At 40.4% G+C, this 14,879-nt stretch overlaps 1 long non-coding RNA gene across 1 annotated transcript; it reads left to right on the top strand.

Annotated features, from left to right (window-relative positions):
- The first annotated feature begins 1 nt into the window (after position 1).
- On the top strand, positions 2 to 14,879 carry LOC135272255 (uncharacterized). The gene is made up of 4 exons (XR_010340360.1): positions 2 to 111; positions 454 to 589; positions 1,907 to 2,019; positions 14,829 to 14,879. It is a non-coding gene; the product is annotated as an uncharacterized LOC135272255 (long non-coding RNA).

Below are 14,879 nucleotides of genomic sequence, written 5' to 3'. Positions count from 1 at the left end.
AGCCGCAGGTGCAGGAAGAAGAGCCGCAGGTGTGGAAGAAGAGCCACAGGTGCAAGAGGAAGAGCCGCAGGTGCGGAAGAGGAGCCGCAGGTTCGGGAAGAGGAGCCACAGGTGCGGAAGAAGAGCCGCAGGTGCAGAGGAGCCGCAAGTGCGGAAGAGGAGCCGCAGGTGCAGGCTGCTGATATGGAGCCTCTCACCAGGAAAATACAGATTAATGAAGACCTCATAAAGGTCCTTCAAAACTTTTTACAGATCATTGGAAATGTTCACATCTCAGATTACCTGTAGGGCATCTTCAGACACTATGCACACATTGAATCCCTTGCCCAGTGCTTATCAATATCCCACTTGAAAGTATAGGCGGACTGTCTCAAGAACATTTGTTCTCTGCTTGTCAACTGAATAATACTTTTATTACTATTTTCATGTTTACACTTACTTTTTGACTTCTAGGACCTGCAAATACAACTGGTTATCCTGAAGACATATCAGCTGTGGAACGCCTGACCCAGAAAGTATTACTTCTTTGGGAAACAGTTGCTTCAGTAGAATCCTAGGTCAAGAAATTTGAGGAAACCAAAGACAACAGGTAAGTCACTGGAATATAGACTCTCACTCTCTCTCTCTCTCTCTCACTCTCTCACTCTCACTCTCTCACTCTCACACTCTCACTCTCAATGTCTCTCTCTCTCTACGCGCGCGCACACACACACACACACACACACACACACGGAGTCTCACTGTGTCACCCAAGCTCGAGTGCAGTGGTACGACCATGGCTCACTGCAGCCTCAAACTCTGGGGCTCAAGGCATCTTCCTGCCTCAGCCTCCTGAGTAGCTGGAGCTGCAGGTGCATACCACCACACCCGGCACAAACCTTGTTTTTCTACTGTGAAATAAACCATGGTATTGGTTTTTCATAAATGGTATTTCATCGGGAAACTGCTCTAAAGTTTCCTACTTTGATCGGTAGCAGCTATAGATGCCTCTTTCTGACGTGTGGTTCTGTAAAGAGCAGCAGTTCTTTTGGACACATAGCAATAGTTATCCCTCACACTCATACCTAAGTCATCTCCCTCTCAACTGAATCTTTCTCCTCTATCTGCATTTAACCATGTTCACATCTCTCCCAGTCTAAAAAAAGAGAAAGAAACCCCTGCCTTTGCCCCAACTTTATAGCTACAGCCCCGTTTAACCTTTCTTTTCCAACAGACTTATTTGCCTGTACTCCCTGTCTCCATTAGCATCTCTCTCACTAACTACTCAGGCTTTCAGCTCTACTTTAAACAGCTCTCTGTTGGTTATACATTGTCATAGCTTGTTATCTTTATAGCACTATTACACTCACAATGGCACACGTCTATGATTAATGAATGTTTTTTTCCTCCACTAGATAGTAGGCTTTCCCTTAGAATCTGGAACAGAGTCTTTCCCATAGAAGGTGCTCAATAAATATTTATTGAATGAATGAAGAATACTGATAACTCCTATTATATATGTTTCCCTCTTGCCTGTCCCGTTTCCCTCTTACTCCTTTCTCTTAGCTGCTTTCCTGAGCTTCCAGGTTCTCTCTCCTTTTTCTTCTTTTTGCTCCCATGTTTGAATTCCACCTTACAGGGTTTTAAAGATTAAAAAGATAGTGAATATGACATTGATTTGAAAACTATACAAAACTATCAAAAGCTTAAGTACTAAGATAGCGGACTTTTTAAGTCATAGTACATGCTAATGCATTTTCTTGCTTCTTGGGAAAACTATAAAATACTATCAAAAACTTAAAACTAAGATAGCGGGCTTTTTAAGTCATAGTACATGCTAATGCATTTTCTTGTTTCTCAGGATGAACTGTGGCTTCATGTCTCACTGTGCCATTTGTGTATTGCTTCTTCTCTCTTCTTTCCTCAGTTGCTGCTGATGCTAGAAGGACTAGTAGATGAACAGAGTCAGCTCAGTGAGGACTTAGAGGCAAAGAGACAGCTCTCTAGCAGTCTGGTGAAGTTCCATGCCCATCCAGAGAGGTAAGAGAATGGCTATTTTTTCCTTTTATTCTTTGTTGAAATTTTTATTTGTTTAACTATTGTGTTCTTTTTATGCCTTTTTTTATTCCTGAAGTGTAGATGCTTATGATACTGAACAGGGGATAAAAAACAGGGACAATTACTGGGGCTACCCATGTCGTCATTTGTTTTATGGATTGCTCTGAGCCTCAGTGTCAAAATCTTAAGTCAGGAATAGTGCCTGTTTCACACAGTGATTGCAGAGATTAAATGAGAACAGCGCTTTGGTGTCTAAAACAATGCCTTGCATATAGTCAGCACTCAATGTGTGTTCCTTTCCTTTTGTGATCCATGTCCTATTAAAGGCTGTTCTATTATAAAAGTAAGGCTACACCCTATCTCTACCGAAAATACAAAAATTCGCAGGGCATGGTAGTGTGCGCAGGTAGTCCCAGCTACTTGGAAGGCTGAGGCAAGAGAATCACTTGAACCCAGGAGGCGGAGGTTGCAGTGAGACAAGATCGCGCCACTGCGCTCCAGCCTGGTGACAGAGAGACTGTCTGTCTCCAAAAAAAAAAAAAAAAAGCCGGGCGCGGTGGCTCACGCCTGTAATCCCAGCACTTTGGGAGGCCGAGGCGGGTGGATCACGAGGTCAAGAGATCGAGACCATCTTGGTCAACACGGCGAAACCCCGTCTCTACTGAAAATACAAAAAATTAGCTGGGCATGGTGGCGCGTGCCTGTAATCCCAGCTACTCAGGAGGCTGAGGCAGGAGAATTGCCTTAACCCAGGAGGTGGAGGTTGCGGTGAGCCGAGATCGCGCCATTGCACTCCAGCCTGGGTAACAAGAGCGAAACTCCGTCTCCTAAAAAAAAAAAAAAAAAAGTCGGGCTATAAAGGGCACTGATATTTATTTAATATCATTGAAGAAAATATATTAATTCGGATGGCTAATATCACCCTGAGACCACCGAGAGCCATCATGATGAATACATTTTGTTCTACCTCTTGATTTTTGTTCATATATATGATACCTCTCTGGATCATTTTATATTCCTTTCATTTCTTTTCCTCATTTTGCCTTCTATTTTAGCACCTTTTTTTTTTTTGCCTCCCTTGCCCCAGACTTGGAGCTCTTTTGAAGTTGGGAGCAGGTCTCTTGTTCATCTTTGTATCTTGCATTCTTTATCTACTGGTATCTAGCCAGATGTTTTGCATATGATAAGCACCCAATACACCTAAAGATTGTATTAAGCCTGGGTGGATTTTGGATAGATGGAGTAGAAGGAAGAAGAAATCCAGATCAAGGATGCAGCAGGAATGTGTTAGTTTCCTGTTGCTTCTCTAACAAATTATCACAAACAGTGGCTAAAAAAACACAGACTTATGATTTTATAGTTCTAGAGATCAGAAGTCTGAAATTAGGTCTAACATGGCTCAAATTAAAGTGTTGACAGGGCCATGTTTCTTTTTCTTTTTCTTTTTTTTTTTTTTGAAGAAAGAAAAAAAGAATGAAGAAGAGGAAGAAAAAGGAAGAGAAAGAGAGAGAGAGAATGGGAGTATTGCTTTCTTGCCCAGGCTAGAATGCAGTTTAGTAATGGGTATTGAAAACCTCTTTTATACCAATAATTATACTTAATGATGTAGACAGGAAGGAATAAGGGAAGAAAATAACAAACAAGCAGCCAACCAATATTTCATTTAAACCTATGAAATGCTATGTGATTACTGAGGAGTGATTTACTTCCAATTATGTAGTCACTTTTGGAATAGGTGTGAGGTGGTAATGTATATTTTGTGTATTTGAAGTGGAGAGTTCTGTAAATGTTTATGAAGTTTACTTGTTCCGGGTCTGAGTTCAAGTCCTGGATGTCCTTGTTAATTTTCTGTCTTGTTGATCTATAGAATTGTTAGCTCTTCTTGTTACATTGATCCTTTTGCCATTATGTAATGTCCTTCTTTGCCTCTTTTGATCTTTGTTGCTTTAAAGTCTACTTTATCAGAGGCGAGAATTGCATCTCTTGCATTTTATTTATTTGTTTATTTTTACTCTCTTGTTTGGTTGGTAAATCTTCCTCCTCCTCTTTGTTTTGAGTCTTTGTGTATCGTTGCATGTGAGATGGGTCTGGATGCAGCATACCCATGGGTTTTGGCTTTTTATCCAATTAGAATTTATGTAAGTTTAATACTGCCATTTGATGCTAGCTGTATGTTGCCCATTAGTTGGTGTAAACTTTTCATTGTATTAATGCTCTTTGCTTTTTGATATATTTTTGGAAAGGCTGATATTGGTTGTTCCTTTATATATAGTGCTTCTTTCAGAAGCTCTTGTAAAGCAGGCCTGGTGGTGGCGAAGTCTCTAAGTGCCTGTTTGTTTGCAAAAGATTTAATTTTTCCTTCGTTTGTAAAGCTTAGTTTGGCTGGATATGAAATTCTGGGTTGAAAGTTCTTTTCTTTAAGGATGTTAAATATTGGCCCCCACTCTTTTCTGGCTTGTGGGATTTCTGCTGAGAGATCTGCTGTAAGTCTGATAGGTTTCCCTTTGTGGGTAACCTGACCTTTCTCTCTGGCTGCCCTTAGTATTTTCTCCTTCATTTCAACCCTAATAAATCTGGCGATTATGTGCCTTGGGGTTGGTCTTCTTGAAGAATATCTTTGTGGTGGTCTCTGTATTACCTGGCGTTGAATATTAGATAAATAAATCAATAACTAAGCAACCCCTCTGGTGGCTCATGTTTTTAATGCCCCGCCCATTGGGAGCCTGAGCCGGCTATATTACCTGAGGTCAGGACATCAAGACCAGCCTGGCCAAGATGGTGAAAGAATCCCTGTCTCTATTTAAAAAAATAATAAGATGAAAATTGAATAAGTTGAATATTACCCTGCCTTGCTAGGTTGGAAAAGTTTTCCTGAATGATATCCTGAAGAGTATTTTCCAACTTGGATTCATTCTCTTCATCACATTCAGGTACTCCTATCAAACGTAAATTAGGTCTTTTCACATAGTCCCATATTTCCTGGAGACTTTGCTCATTCCTTTTTATCCTTTTTTCTCCATTCTTGTCTTCTCGTTTCATTTCACTAAGCTGGTCCTCGACATCTGATATCCTTTCTTCTGCTTGATCAATTCGACTGTTTAAACTTGTGCATACTTCGTGAAGTTCTCGTGTTGTGTTTTTCAGCTCCATCAATTCACTTATATTCCTCTCTAAATTGTCCATTCTCGTTAACATTTCATCAAATCTTCTTTCAAGGTTCTTAGTTTCTTTGCATTGGGTTAGAACAAGTTCTTTTAATTCACAGAAGTTTCTTATCACGCACCTTTTGAAACCTGCTTCTGTTATTGGAACACACTCGTTCTCCATTAATCCTTGTTCCATTAACTGATGAGGAATTGTGATCCCCTGTAGAGGGAGAGGCATTCTGATTTTGAGTATTCTCTGCCTTTTTAGGCTGATTTCTTCCCTTCATTATGTATTTATCCCTCTGTCGTCTTTGTAATTACCGACTTTCTAACTAGGTCTCTGAGTGGACGTCCAACTTGTTGATTTCCAGCGCCAAAATCTAAGCAATCCACTGCGCCGGCCAAAACAGCGGTGTTAAGATTGATGGTGCTTTTCTGCCCGGGAATCTCCGGACTCTACACCAAGAACTACTGCGCTGAGGTGTGAGCAAAACCGCCGCGCCGGCCACAAGAGTCGCCCTGGCTACCCGTGGGGCTCCTCTGCTGGGAATCTCTTGGTCCATGAGCAACAAAAACTCGTCTGAAAGTGTGGCGTCCTCTCGTTCTCTGTGCTTTCACTGGGAGCTACGAGCCTGAGCTGCTAATGATCAGCCATCTTCTTTAGTGCCTTTTCATTTATTTTTTACTATTCAGCAGTTTTCTAATTTATTGTTGGGCTTTAACAATGTTTTCTTTGTACCAGGAAAATGAAGGCAGACGTAAGGTATGATAGGACCAGTTGATTTTGTGACTTTTTTTTTTTTTTTCAGAAAAGCAATTTATTAGAAATAGAGACAGAGGTTCCGGATAAGTTTGGGGTTTTTTTGAGATGGAGTCTTGCTATTTTGCCGACGCTGGAAACTGGTGGCACAATCTCGGCTTACTGCAACCACTGCCTCCCAGGTTCAAGTGATTCTCCTGTCTCAGCCTCCTCAGTAGCTGGGATTACAGGGCCATGCCACCATGCCTGGCTAACGTTTGTATTTATATTTATTTACTTATTTATTTGTATATTTTGAGACAGGCTTGGATTTATGCAGGCTTGCATTTATTCATTTTCTTAACTATGTATATAATGATTTAGAGGCTGTCTCGCATTTCTTGATGGATTGATTGATTGATTGATTAATTTTAGACAGATTCTTGCTCTCACCAGACTGGAGTGCAGTGGCACAATCCTGGCTCACTGCAACCTCCTCCAAAGCGGTTCAAGCGATTCTTCCGCCTCGGCCTCCCTTGTAGCTGGGAACCCAGGTGCGTGCCACCACACCCAGCTAATATTTTTGTATTTTTAGACTGGGTTTCTCCATGTTGGACAGAATGGTCTCAATCTCTTGACCTCGTGATCCAACCATCTCGGCCTCCCAAAGTGCTGGGATTACAGGACTGAGCCATCTCGCCCGGCCTTTATTTATTTATTTACATAATTATTGATTTATTTCCTTAGAGGCAGGAAGGCCGGCTTGCTTTTATTTATTTATATTTTTATTTATTTATTTAATTATTTTCATCTTATTATTTTTTTAAATAGAGACAGGGATTCTTTCACCATCTTGGCCAGGCTGGTCTTGATGTCCTGACCTCAGGTAATATAGCCGGCTCAGGCTCCCAATGGGCGGGGCATTAAAAACATGAGCCACCAGAGGGGTTGCTTAGTTACTGATTTATTTACCTATCTATTAATCGATCTATTTAGAGGGAGACTTGCATTTATTTATTTATTTATTTGCTGATGTACTTATGGAGAAGCAGGTCGAATTTACTTATTTATTTATTTATTTATATATTTGGAGGCAGGCTTGGATTTATGTATTTATCTATCTAGCTATCTAATTATTTAGAGGCAGGCTCACATTTACTCATTTGTTTTATTTAGACCCAGGCTCACAACATGATTTTTATACTTACGTGTTTGTGTGCAGGCTTGCATTTATTCATTTTCTTAACTATCTGTATAATACTTTAGAGGCAGTCTCGCATGTATTTACTTACTTATTTATTTATTTTGGAGGGAGTCTTGCTCTGTCACCAGGCTGGAGTGCACTGGCCCAGTCTTGGCTTATTGTGACCTCCACCCTCTGGGTTCAAGCGATTCTTCTTCCTCAACCTCTGGAGTATCTGGGAGCACAGGCGAGTGCCACTGTGCCTGGCTAACATTTTTGTATTTTTAGTAGAGATGGGGTTTCACCATGTCGGCCAGGATGGTCTCGATCTCTTGACCTCGTGATCTGCGCATCTTAGCCTCTCAAGGTGCTGGGATTACAGGTTTTAGCCACTGCACCCGGCCTTTATTTATTTATTTATTTACTTAGTTGGCAGGCAGGCCGTGTTGCATTTATTAATTTATATAAATCTATATTTATTTATTTAATCATTTTCACCTTACTATTTTCTTAAATAGAGACGGGGTTCCTTTCACCATCTTGGCCAGGTTGGTCTCTATGTCCTGACCTCAGGTGATGTACCTGGCTCAGGCTCCAAATGGGCAGGGGATTAAAATCATGAGCCATCAAGCGGGGCTATTTATTTATTGATTTATTTATCTGTCTACCAATCAATTTATTTAAAGGCAAGCTTGCATTTATTTATTTATTTACTGACGTATTATGGAGAAGCAGATTGCATTTAGTTATTTCTATATTTATTTACTTATTTATTTATTTATATATTTTGAAGCAGGCTTGGAATGATGTATTTATCTAGCTATCTAATTATTTAGAGACAGCCTGACATTTACTCATTTATTTATTTAGACCCAGGCTCGCAACATTTATTTATATACTTATGTATTAGTGTGCAGCCTTGCATTTATTTATTTACTTATCTATCGATATAATGATTTAGAGACTGACTTGCATTGATTTACTTAGATGCAGGCTCGGATTTATTTATTGATTGATTGATTTGTTTTAGACGGAGTCTTGCTCTGTCACCAGGCTGGAGTGCAGTTGTGCAATCTTGGCTCACTGCAACGTCTGCCTCCTGGGTTCAAGCGATACTTCCGCCTCAGCCTCCCGAGCAGTTGAGACCACAGGTGTTTGCCACCATGCCTGGCTAGTATTTTTGTATTTTTAGTAGAGACGACGTTTCACCATGTTGACCAGAATGGTCTCAATCTCTTGACCTTGTGATCCGCCTGTCTTGGCCTCCCAAAGTGATGGGATTACAGGCGGGAACCACTGAGCCCAGCCTTTATTTACTTACTTACTTATTTATTTACTTACAAGCAGGCAGGCCATCTTGCATTTATTTATTTATATATATATATATATTTATTTAATTATTTTCACCTTATTGTTTTTAAAATAGAGACAGGGTTTCTTTCACCATCTTGGCCAGGCTGGTATCGATGTACTGACCTCAGGTGATATACCCGGCTCAGGCTCCCAATTGGTGGGGGATTAAAAGCATGAGCCCCCAAGGGGGGCTATTTATTTATTGATTTATGTATCTATCTATTAATTGTTATATTTAGAGGCAGACTTGCATTTATTTATTGACATACTTATGAAGAAGCAGGTGGCATTTAATTATGTATATATTTGGAGGCAGGCTTGGATTTCTGTATTTATCTATCTAGCTATCTAATTATTTAGAGTCAGGCTCACATTTACTCATTTATTTGTTTAGACCCAGGCTTGCAACATTTATTTATATACTTACGTATTAGTGTGCAGCCTTGCATTTATTCATTTACTTACCTATCTGTATAATGATTTAGAGGCAGGCTTGCATTTATTTACATAGATGCAGGCTCTGATTGATTGATTGATTGATTGATTGATTGATTTTAGACAGAGTCTTGCTGTGTCACCAGGCTGGAGTGCTTTTGTGCAATCTTGGCTCACTGCAACTTCCGCCTCCTGGGTTCAAGCGATTCTTCCGCCTCAGCCTCCCGAGTAGCTGGGACCACAGGTGTGTGCCAACAGGCCTGGCTAATAATTTTGTATTTTTAGTAGGGACGAGGTTTCACCATGTTGGCCAGAATGGTCTTGACCTCTTGACCTCGTGATCTGCCTGTCTCGGCCCCTCAAAGTGCTGGGATTACAGGCATGAGCCACCACACCCGGCCTTTCTTTACTTACTTACTTTTCTTTATTTACTTACTTATTTATTTATTTACTTAGAGGTAGGCAGGCCATCTGACATTTATATATATATGTGTGTGTATATATATATGTGTTTATTTATTTAATTATTTTCACCTTATTATATTTTAAATAGAGACAGGGTTTCTTTCACCATCTTGGCCAGGCTGGTCTCGATGTCATGACCTCCGGTGATATAGCCAGCTCAGGCTCCCAATGGGCGAGGGATTAGAAACAGGAGACACCAAGTGGGGCTGCTTATTTATGGATTTATTTATCTATCAATTAATTGATTTACTTAGAGGCAGACTTGCATTTATTTATTTATTTGCTGATGTACTTATGGAGAAGCGGGGCTAATTATATATTTGGAGGCAGGCTCAGATTTATGTATTTATCTGTCTAGCTATCTAATTATTTAGAGGCGGGCTCATGTTTACTCGTTTATTTTATTTAGACCCAGGCTCACAACATTATTTTTATACTTACGTATTTGTGTGCAGGCTTGCATTTATTCATTTTCCTAACTATAATGATTTAGAGGCAGTCTTGCATTTATTTACTTATTTGTTTATTTACTTATTTGCTTTTTATTTTCTTTTTTTCTTTTTCTTATTTTTAAAGACGGGGTTTCACCATGTTGGTCAGTCAGGTCTTGAACTCCGGACCTCAGGTGATCCGCCCGCCTTGGCCTCCAAAGTGTTTGGATTACAGGTGGGAGCCACTGCGCCGGGCCAATTTCTTTATTTATTTTAGACAGAGTCTTGCTCTGTCACCAGGCTGGAGTGCACTGGCCCAATCTTGGCTTACTGCAGCCTCCGCCTCCTGGGTTCAAGCGATTCTTCCTCCTTAGCCTCCGGAGTATCTGGGACCACAGGCGAGTGCCACCGCGCCTGGCTAATATTTTTGTATTTTTAGTAGAGATGGGGTTTCACCATGTCGGCCAGGATGGTCTTGATCTCTTGACCTCGTGACCCAGCAAGGTGCTGGGATTACAGGCTTTAGCCGCTGCACCCGGCCTTTATTTATTTATTTACTTAATTTAGACCCAGGCTCACAATATTGTTTTTATACTTATGTATTTGTGTGCAGGCTTGCTTTTATTCATTTTCTTAACTGTCTGTATAATGATTTAGAGGCAGTCTTGCATTTATTTACTCATTTATAATTTGTTTGTTTGTTTATTTATCTTAGAGGGAGTCTTGCTCTGTCACCAGGCTGGAGTGCACTGGCCCAATTTTGGCTTACTGCAACCTCCGCCTCCTGAGTTCAAGCGATTCTTCCTCCTCAGCCTCCAGAGTATCTGGGATCGCAGGCGAGTGCCACCGTGCCTGGCTAATATTTTTGTATTTTTAGTGGAGACAGGGTTTCACCATGTCGGCCAGGATGGTCTCGATCTCTTGACTTTGCGATCCGCCCATCTCGGCCTTCCAAAGTGCTGGGATTACAGGACTGAGCCATCTCGCCCAGCCTTTCTTTATTTATTTGCCTAATTACTGATTTATTTACTTAGAGGCTGGCAGGCTGTCTTGCATTTATGTATTTATATTTTTATTTATTTATTTAATAATTTTCACCTTATTGTTTTTTTAAATAGAGATAGGGATTCTTTCACCATCTTGGCCAGGCTGATCTCGATGTCCTGACCTCAGGTGATATAGCCGGCTCAGGCTCCCAGTGGGTGGGGGATTAGAAACATGAGCCACCAAGTGGGGCTGCTTATTTATGGATTTATTTATCTATCTATTAATTGATTTATTTAGACGCAGACTTGCATTATTTATTTGTTTGCTGATGTATTTATGGGGAAGCAGGTCGAATTTACTTATTTATTTATTTTTATATTTGGAGGCAGGCTTGGATTTATGTATTTATCTAGCTAGCTATCTAATTATTTAGAGGCAGGCTCACGTTTACTCATTTATTTTATTCAGACTTAGGCTCACAACATTATTTTTATACTTATGTATTTGTGTGCAGGCTTACATTTATTCATTTTCTTAACTATAGTGATTTAGAGGCACTCTTGCATTTATTTACTTATTTCCTTTTTTTTCTTTTTCTTTTTTTTATTGTTTTTTGAAGACAGGGTTTCACCATGTTGGTCAGTCAGGTCTTGAACTCCCGACCTCAGGTGATCCGCCCGACTTGGCTTCCCAAGGTGCTGGGATTACAGACTTTAGCCACTGCACCCACCTTTGTTTATTTATTTACTGAATTACTTATTTATTTACTTAGTGGCAGGCATGCCGTCTTGCATTTATTTATATATATAAATCTATATTTATTTATTTCATTATTTTTGTCTTACTACTTTTTTTAAATAGAGACAGGGTTTTCTTTTTAAAGAGAACCTTTGCCAGGCTGGTCTCAATGTCCTCACCTTAGGTGATATGCCCAGCTCAGGCTCCAAATGGGCGGGGGATTAAAAGCATGAGCCACCAAGCAGGGCTATTTATTTATTGATTTCTTTATCTATGTATGAATCGATTTATTTAGAGGCAAACTTGCATTTATTTATTTATTTACTGACATACTTACGGAGAAGCAGGTGGCATTTAGTTATTTCTATATTTATTTACTTTATTTGTGTATTTTGAGGCAGGCTTGGATTGATGTATTTATCTATCTAGCTATCTAATTATTTAGAGGCAGCCTGACATTTACTCATTTATTTATTTAGACCCAGGCTCGCAACCTTTATTTATATACATATGTATTAGTGTGCAGCCTTGCATTTGTTTATTTACTTATCTATCTGTTTAATGATTTAGAGGCAGGCTTGCATTTATTAACTTAGATGCAGGCTCGCATTTATTTATTATTTATTTACTTATTTATTTAAAACGGAGTCTTCTCTGTCACCAGGCTGGAGTGCAGTTGTGCAGTCTTGGCTCACTGCAGCCTCCACCTCCTGGGTTCAAGCAATTCTTCTGCCTCAGCCTCCCGAGTAGCTGGGACCACAGGCACGTGCCACCACTCCTGGCTAATATTTTTCTATTTTTAGTAGAGACGAGGTTTCACCATGTTGGCCAGAATGGTCTCGATCTCTTGACCTCGTCATCTGCCTGTCTCGGCCTCCAAAAGTGCTGGGATTACAGGCGTGAGCCACTGCACCCTGCCTTTATTTATTTACTTACTTATTTATTTGTTTACTTAGAGGCAGGCAGACCATCTTGCATTTATTTATTTGTGTATATACATATATATATATATATATTTTTTTTTTTTTTTTAATTAATTATTTTCACCTTATTATTTTTTAAATAGAGACAGGGTTTCTTTCGCCATCTTGGCCAGACTGGTCTCGATGTCCTGACCTCAGGTAATATACCCTCCTCAGGCTTCCAGTTGATGGGGGATTAAAAGCATGAGTCTCCAAGTGGGGCTATTTATTTATTGATTTATGTATCTATCTATCGATTTATTTAGAGGCAGACTTACATTTATTTATTTATTTACTTATGTACTTATGGAGAAGCAGGTAGCAATTATTTATATATTTGGAGGCAGGCTTGGATTTATGTATTTATCTGTGTAACTATGTAATTATTTAGAGGCAGGCTCACATTTACTCATTTATTTATTTAAACCCAGGCTGGCTACATTTATTTATATACTTATGTATTTGTGTGCAGGCTTGCATTTATTCATTTCCTTAACTATCTATATAATGATTTAGAGGCTGTCTCGCATTTGTTGATGAATTGATTGTTTGATTGATTGATTTTCAACGGATTCTTGCTCTCTCACGAGGCTGGAGTGCAGTGGCGCAATCCTGGCTCCCTGCAACCTCCCTCTCTTTGGTTCAAGTGATTCCTCCGCTTCAGCCTCCCTTGTAGCTGGGACTCCAGGCGCGTGCCACCACATCCGGCTAATATTTTTGTATTTTTAATAGAGACCGGGTTTCTCCATGTTGGCCAGGATGGTCTCACTCTCTTGACCTCGTGATCCAACCGTCTCGGCCTCCCAAAGTGCTGGGATTACAGGCGTGAGCCACCGCGCCCGGCCAGAAACCAGAAATTTCATTTAACAAGTTACTTGTAATGACAGTCACTAATCGCAAATGTAGAATTGAATAATTTAAGTAGATTATGAATTTTGCAGCCATCGGCCGGGCGTGGTGGCTCACGCCTGTAATCCAAGCACTTTGGAGGCCAAGGTGGGTGGATCACCTGAGGTCAAGAGTTCAAGAACAGCCTGACCAACATGGTGAAACCTCGTCTTTAAAAAATATATACATATTAAAAAAAAAAAAAGAATTTTGCAGCCATCACCTCAGTCCCCTCTTAGAATACGTTTCTTACCTCCCCAGGTTCCGCAGAGCCTCTTTGCAGTCATTTTCCAATCCCTGGTCACCACAACAGAGCCTGAACAAAATAAAACATTTGGAAAACAGACAACATTAAATTTAATCATTTATTAGATTGGAATTTTATATAATGGACCATTGTCTTACTCTTGTGGCAACCAGAGGAGATATTTTATTCTAAGGACTTTCTTTGGGGGAACTTAATAGTCCTGTTTATTGCTCTCCTTGAATTGGTTCATCTGTGCTGGTGACAAATAGTTGCTATCAAACCTTGTCTGGTGAGCACAAGCGAAAGAGCTAAAAGAAAATCTCCTATTAGAAATGCAGATGATGAATTTGAAGATAATGTTATGCCGAGATAAGTTTATTTATTTATTTATTTATTTTTTTTTTTTTTTTTTTGAGACAGAGTCTCACTCCGTCACCAGGCACCAGGCTGGAGTGCAGTGGCGCGACCTCGGCTCACTGCAACCTCTGCCTCCTGGGTTCAAGCAATTCTCCTGTCTCAGCCTCCCGAGTGGCTGGGATTACAGACATGCACCACCATGCCAAGGTAATTTTGTATTTTTAGTAGAGATGGAGTTTCTCCATGTTGGTCAGGCTGGTCTTGAACTCCCAACCTCAGTTGATCTGCCCGCCTCGGCCTCCCAGAGTGTTGGGATTACAGGTGTGAGCCACCATGCTGGAGTGCTATGTGCAGTCTCAGCTCACTGCAACTTCTAGCTCTAGGGTTCAAGTGATTCTTGTGCTTCAGGCTTTCGAGTTGCTGGGACTATAGGCATGCACCACCATGCCCAGCTAATTTTTTATTTTTAGTAGAGACAGAGTTTTTCCATGTTGGTCAGGCTGGTCTCGAGCTCTCAACCTCAGGTGATCCACCCACCTTAGCCTCCCAAAGTGCTGGAATTACATGCGTGAGCCACCACACGTGGCTGGGAGTTAAGTATTTTACCATCTTTTTTCTTTCAGAAATTGGGTTGGTAACACTGAGGAGACACTTCTTACCTGCATGAAATGCCCTTCATTATCTTCTTCAAGTTGCAAGGGCTCTGGAACAGCCCTTGCAGAGCCCTATTCTTGTTTCGTTTTCTCTTGCATTACTGGCTGATAGTGATATGATATGCAAAAGCATTTGCCTCCGTGTTAAAATATAAACATGGCAGATATTGTTTCCTCTATTTACATTTGGAACTTTCTCCTCTACAGTCCATGATGGCTGTGCAAGAAGAAGAGCTGCAGGTGCGGGAAGAAGAGCCG

Source organism: Aotus nancymaae, unplaced genomic scaffold, assembly GCF_030222135.1.
Source record: "Aotus nancymaae isolate 86718 unplaced genomic scaffold, 86718_ANA_hifiasm-v0.15.2.pri h1tg000108l, whole genome shotgun sequence".
Taxonomy (NCBI): Eukaryota; Metazoa; Chordata; class Mammalia; order Primates; family Aotidae; genus Aotus; species Aotus nancymaae.
This window is presented reverse-complemented; position numbering and strand designations above follow the sequence as displayed.